This window comes from Mercenaria mercenaria, chromosome 12, assembly GCF_021730395.1.
Source record: "Mercenaria mercenaria strain notata chromosome 12, MADL_Memer_1, whole genome shotgun sequence".
Classification (NCBI taxonomy): Eukaryota; Metazoa; Mollusca; class Bivalvia; order Venerida; family Veneridae; genus Mercenaria; species Mercenaria mercenaria.
In genome coordinates this window covers 54,262,877-54,268,980 of record NC_069372.1, presented here as the reverse complement: position 1 = coordinate 54,268,980, position 6,104 = coordinate 54,262,877, and the positions used below count along the sequence as shown (strand labels likewise).

General features: G+C 36.3%; 1 protein-coding gene across 2 annotated transcripts in view; it reads left to right on the top strand.

Annotated features, from left to right (window-relative positions):
- Nucleotides 1-1,565: 1,565 nt before the first annotated feature.
- LOC123535455 (uncharacterized) overlaps nt 1,566-6,104 on the top strand; it is a 42,529-nt gene continuing 37,990 nt past the window's right edge. For both annotated transcript variants that reach the window (XM_045318136.2, XM_045318134.2), the window contains exon 1: nt 1,566-1,707. The gene's annotated coding sequence lies outside the window, so the exon portion shown is untranslated. The remainder of the gene's footprint in view (nt 1,708-6,104) is intronic.

Below are 6,104 nucleotides of genomic sequence, written 5' to 3'. Positions count from 1 at the left end.
GAACTGGCTGATACACGCGTTTTGTCTATGTACATAGCCTATGTGTACTTCATAATTTGGCAGAAATCGTGGATGAAAGGGATGGAAAATTCGAAAAACCGAGTCTCTCCTCGCTTAAATTTATTTTCCGTTGTTTTTGTTGCATTCAGGAGCAAAGTCTAGAAATTTAAGCTGTTGTCGGTGGTAATGGTATACAACCGATGAAAGACAAATGTCAGTGCCGTGTTATACGACAAAACATTCTCCCTTAAAGGAAATATTAACAGAGAAATCAATGAACAAACAAGGAGCCTACCTTTCCCCAATATCCATGTCCGCCATCTTGCATTTTTCTCGCCGTACACCAGGTCATGTGACAGCATACAGTGATATCAATTACATTCAATCTGAGAGACGTATCAGTATATCCCAGATTCTATCCACATCAAATAACTGAAGGGTGATATCTTTGTCTGCACCATTTAGTCAAGCAAAAATGCGCATTAAAGGGAAAAGGGACAAAAGTTCAAGGTTTTCGTTTGTTTAACAGGATAAGGTGACTTAAATAGGAAAAGATGTTGTTTACAATATTGGATGAGGAAAGAAAGTGAAAAGCTAGACATGTCTCAATGCAGTGAGTTCACAAGGTAGGACATACATCGCGATACGACAAATCTGAACTCGAATATGGCGCATATGAAAGAAAATTATCCCATCGCACTGTAGACTTAAGCCGACCCTAAGATAACAGGTTGCTGATGTTTCAGAATCCCTAGCCTAATAGAGGAATTTCATAATTTTGGCTATTTCCATTGTCAAACTGACGCAGAGACAAATGTTGAACAACTTGATTACAATACATTGTAACATTAAGACTTAAGTTGAGTTTCTGTCTTTCAAGTCGCAGCGGACCCTGCTGTGTCGGACTTCCCTATACCATGTATACCTTTTCCAATGAATCTTTTAAATCTTTATTGGAATGTTTGACCATCTCTTTACCGCGGACCTCCAAGATAACAAACAATTTCCATATTAAATTCTTATTGTGATAATTCACTCCTCAAGTTCCTAGATGAATTCTTAATTGGACTCCCATGATATTAGACCATTTCGAACTTTTTAGATAATTTCCATATTGCACATCTATTTCAATATCGTATAAGACCATCAAGATGCTGAGCCGTTTCCGTTCACTGTTGCCATATTTGACAATATTTTGCATCTGACTCTTCTGATATTGTTAAACCGCACAGGCACATCCCCCGTGATGTATGTGTTGACTGGTGTAAAGGCCTCACCATATTGAACCCGCGTGATATTAAAATGTTGACCTGTTGGACACTCCTAGTGGTTAAATCGTCACCACATTGTACATTTGTAAAGTTAGATGATCACCATGCTGGGCCCTCTTTGAGCATCGGGCCCTAATGATGTGAGCCAGTTCCCGAGACCATTATTCAGTTTCCCAATACTCTTATTAAAAGCATCGGCTGGCGTATACAGATTAATTAACGCGCACTTGTATGGACATAACCGTAATAGCACGGTTTACCTTAATAACATCGTGTTTGAATCGATTTTAATGGTGACAGACTCATCAATATTCATGAGACGTCTACACGGTCCACAGCCCGTCAGATACATACTGAAATTGTAAACCACAGTGTTGATCTTGTAAAAGTTTTAAAAGATACATTTTAGGATTAGGACGCACCTGGCAATATACTGGTATGTATGAAGATTTTTTACTTCTTAAAGATATCTATTTTCAGTTGGAATGTGTACTACGACTACAAAGAAACCTGTCTGCAGTATTTTTTTTAAATATTTATAAAATATTGACTTAAGACGCGACATGTACATTGATTTTGCCGAGTAAGTTAAATTTTAACAGAAAATAATTGTTGATTTGGGCGGCGGGTGTACGGGATACCATTTATATGTCTAATAAGATCTATTCATCAATCAGTTAGCCCGCTAAAATATACATGCTGGTCAGTAGTCAATACTATTGTCCGATGATTGAAAGGCTAATAGTATTAACTATTGACTGGAGTGTTTTTATTGCATGATAGATAGAAATAAATTTCATTTTTTTGTCAACATTTGACTTCAACTCAACAGACATGCTTTGTACAGACAAGTCAAAAGCACAAAATATGGAGTCATTAAAAAACCAGTTTTAAGTGATGAGTTTTTTTACATACAAAGTTGTTCATGAATATTTCAAATATTCTTTAAAATTCGGACGTATGGAAGTTGAATGTGCATCTCTATATTAAATCAGATGAATTAATGAATTGAGATAATGCATGGATTTTTGTGGTCAGAAAATAAACTGCTAGTCATTGTACTCCTACCCATTTCTATGTTAGTCTGAAATTACACGATATCTATGGTAAAAATCTTGGGACTGAGCCTTTGCTGATCTTTTTTTTAACGAAAATTGTGTTGACTATAATTCGACCGGTTTCATGATGGCATAAGTTTTATCTCTGTGTCAATTAAAAGGCCGCTGTGAGAAGTGTGCAAGAAAGAACTATATTTTTACATCGTTCTAGTAAAATAGACGCTGCATGATTCTGAATATGGGCATAATCCGCGACCCTGAAAAAATGGATAGCTTGTACCTGACCTGGAAAAAAAATATCGGCACTACAATTAGAGAAGATTTTGCTTAAATGTCCGCTTTACGATTAAAAACGGTTATTTACGAGCAGAAAAGCTTTTCATCATTCTAAGCAGGAAATCAATCAAGGTTAAAACTTGTTTACTAGTCCAACCCATTCATAAAAATTGTTTGTTTTAAGATTAAATACGCATTTAATTTTGTCTAATTGAAATGCTACCGTCCACTAACAAAAACAAAACGTGTGTTTTCAAAGGAAAAGACTTTACAGTGATGGATTTATTTACATGTAATGAACCAGCTAGCCGACTTTGATAAAGTAGAAATCTCATTTCAAATTCAAGAGCAAATTGCATAAATTACGAATGATATATTGCAGACACACTATAAGTGCATACAGCCTGCTTTTAACTGAGCAGTGGAAGATGGTTTGGTTATAATTTGGTAAGAATAAACAAGATTAATTATATATTTTCTAAACTTTGAAAAACTGTACAAATAGTTGTTACACTTTGCCAAATTGGAGTAAAAACTTTGTTACTTTTGTTTAGGCCTTACGTAGACATTCCATTTAAAATATTTCAGTATGTTAAAATTACATTAAAAGCTATTACATAATTGATACCCATTACTCAAATTGGTATAGGTTCGACTTTGTCCAAACGCAATTCATTTTGTGAGCGAACAGTTTTATGTTACATCAAAAGAATGGCAATTATAGTCGGCTAACTTGAGATATAGGTTGTTTTGCGAGTTTTACGTTAATTTCTGTCACTTAATTTTCTTAGTTTCTTATTTTGATTGAAACCCTTAGTTTATACTACATGTAAATAATTTAGGTTGATTGTAAAACAATTTCTACCCTTATATTATTAATCACTGTCGGCACCTCATTCCTGGCACCTCATTCCTGCTGGAATCCATCTCCATGAAGGTATAGATAAGTAGTCAGTTTCCTTTTCTTGCTGAAGGCCAAACAAGAGAGTTACTAGTACTATTTATATGTGTTTTTTTTTTGTATGACGCGGCCACGACCTCCTTGAACCTACGTGCCCCGCCTTTTAAAATATGGATTGGGGAATATAGTGTTACCCCTGTCCGTTTGTTAGTCACAAATATTGTCCACTGTTTAGCTTTGTTGTGCATTGTTGGATTTTGAAATAACTTAGCACAAATTACCATCATAACACGATGACATGTCATGTGTGACATCTAGACCCAAAGCTTATAGTTCAAGGTCACATTTAGAGGTCAAAGATATAATGTCATTTTTCTTGTATTTAACATTTTTATGCATGCAACTTAGCACACCTATTCACCATAACATGACTACGTGTCAGATATAGCCACCCAGGCTCAAAGGTCAAGGCCACATTAAAATGTCTAAGATTTAAGAACATTTTCTTGTCCGCTCTATACCTTTTTTACGTATACATGACTATTCAAATTACATTTCACAAATAACCACCATTACAAGACGATGTGTGGCGTGCAACCTCCAGACCCATTGCTCAAAGGTCAAGGTCACACTTAGTGGTCAATGGTTTAAAGGTGGGCGGGTGGTCTAGTGGTAACACGCTGGACTGTCAATCCAGAGGTCCGGGGTTCGAATCCCGTTCCAGGCACTGGAAATTTCTGAGATGCTCTTGAGTGTCCCCCACCTAACTAAGAGGCCTGTACTGGTTCTTCCCAGGAATGAAGGCTTTGCGTGTATCGGTGCTATACACAGGACACGTTAAAGAACCAGACTGTCTATTCGCAAAGAGCTAGGCTAAGTTAGCCGGACAGGCCTGTATCTACAATGATTTCTCTCCATATTGTCCCGGGGGGCTTTATCTCACTCTGTCCCTCTGGTCAAATAGCTCTGTGTCTGTACTAGTAGAGGATGGATTTCGCGCTCTGTGTGGCTGCGTTTGCTATATGTAAAGCACCTTTGAACGTGTTTATCATGAAAATGGCGCTATATAAATCTGGTATAATAATAATAAAGTCATTTTTTCTCAACCTTTTTTGCATGCATGAATATTCAGTTATCATAAAACAAACATTTACTATAATAAGATGAAGTGTTACATCCCAGACCTTCAAGCGTATCTGGTCAAGGCTACACTTAGAAGTAATAAAAGATACATCAATTTTCAAGGCTATTACTTTTGTACGAATGGGCGGATGCTCATATTACTTGTCACAAACATCCACCATTTCTAGATGATGTGTTAAGATCAAGACCCCTTGCTCAATGGTCAATATTACAAGGGTCATATATTTTGCTTATTTTTATCTTGTTCGGTCTGTAACTACACATAGATGGATATTCAAATAACTTAGCATAAATATTCACCAAAATAATACAATGACGTAGACCCCTAAATATCAAAGGTCAAGATAACATCTAGAGGTCGTTTTTCTTACCTGGACTGTAACTTACATGTATAGAAGGATACTGAAATAACATAATACAGATTTTCACCACAACAAGACGATGTAATATTTAACAATATTTAACAGGTTAAATAAATATGTACGACCGTGGACACATTTCTGCTTTGAGTTACAAGATTAACACTTTAGTCTGTCTAAAACCAACATGCTAAAACATTTTTTATAAAAGCTAAATGCCAACTAGGAGCTAAGGAGAAAGAGCCTTTAGATTGGAAACTTTACCAAACCATAAGGTTACCCTTGTTACACCTCAAAATGGTAGCAACGCATTTTGGTAGTCGCTACAAAATGCGTTGCAAGGGTACATATGATAGGTTAAGGATCATGGAATGGAATGTATTTGGTAGTTTTTTTTCTACATCAGAGGCTGTGCTCATTTTGCCATCACGCACAAAAGAGAGAGAGATAAAAGGAGGGAATGTCTCCTATATAATGGTGGGGGAGGGGGTTAGGAGTTCCCCTCCCGAGATATTGTTTCGTATAAAAACAATCAAAATGTGGATTCATGTTTCCTGAGTGTGTGAAAGGGGTCTCAATGACGCTTTCTATGCATTAACGTTACATATTGTTTTGTTGTTTTAATGTGCTAGTGTTGTCGGAGAGATAGTCCACCGAGATTTTTTAAAGCACGAAAATGTTGAATTCTGTAAAATGAAGTATAGTGGACGCAACTTGACCCCGATGGTTGACCTTTGCATTATAATACATAATAAGGCACAACCTATTATTGAAAAGGAGTGTAGGTAAAACACGAGCTGCACGAGAAAAAGGAAATATGAATTTGAGTAAATATAAATTGTTGTATTGGAAGGTTTTAACTGATCAAATGTAAGTATATATACTTTGATACTGCACTGTTTACAAACTAATTCCATATGAATATACACGGCTACCCTAAGCACCCTTGATTTCTATAATGAAATAATCGATATGAATAATCAGCCTAAGGTCAACCATCGCGGTCAAGTTGCGACTACTATATAGTGGACGCAACTTGACCCCGATAGTTGAACTTTGCATTATATTACATAATGAGGCACAACCTATTATTGAA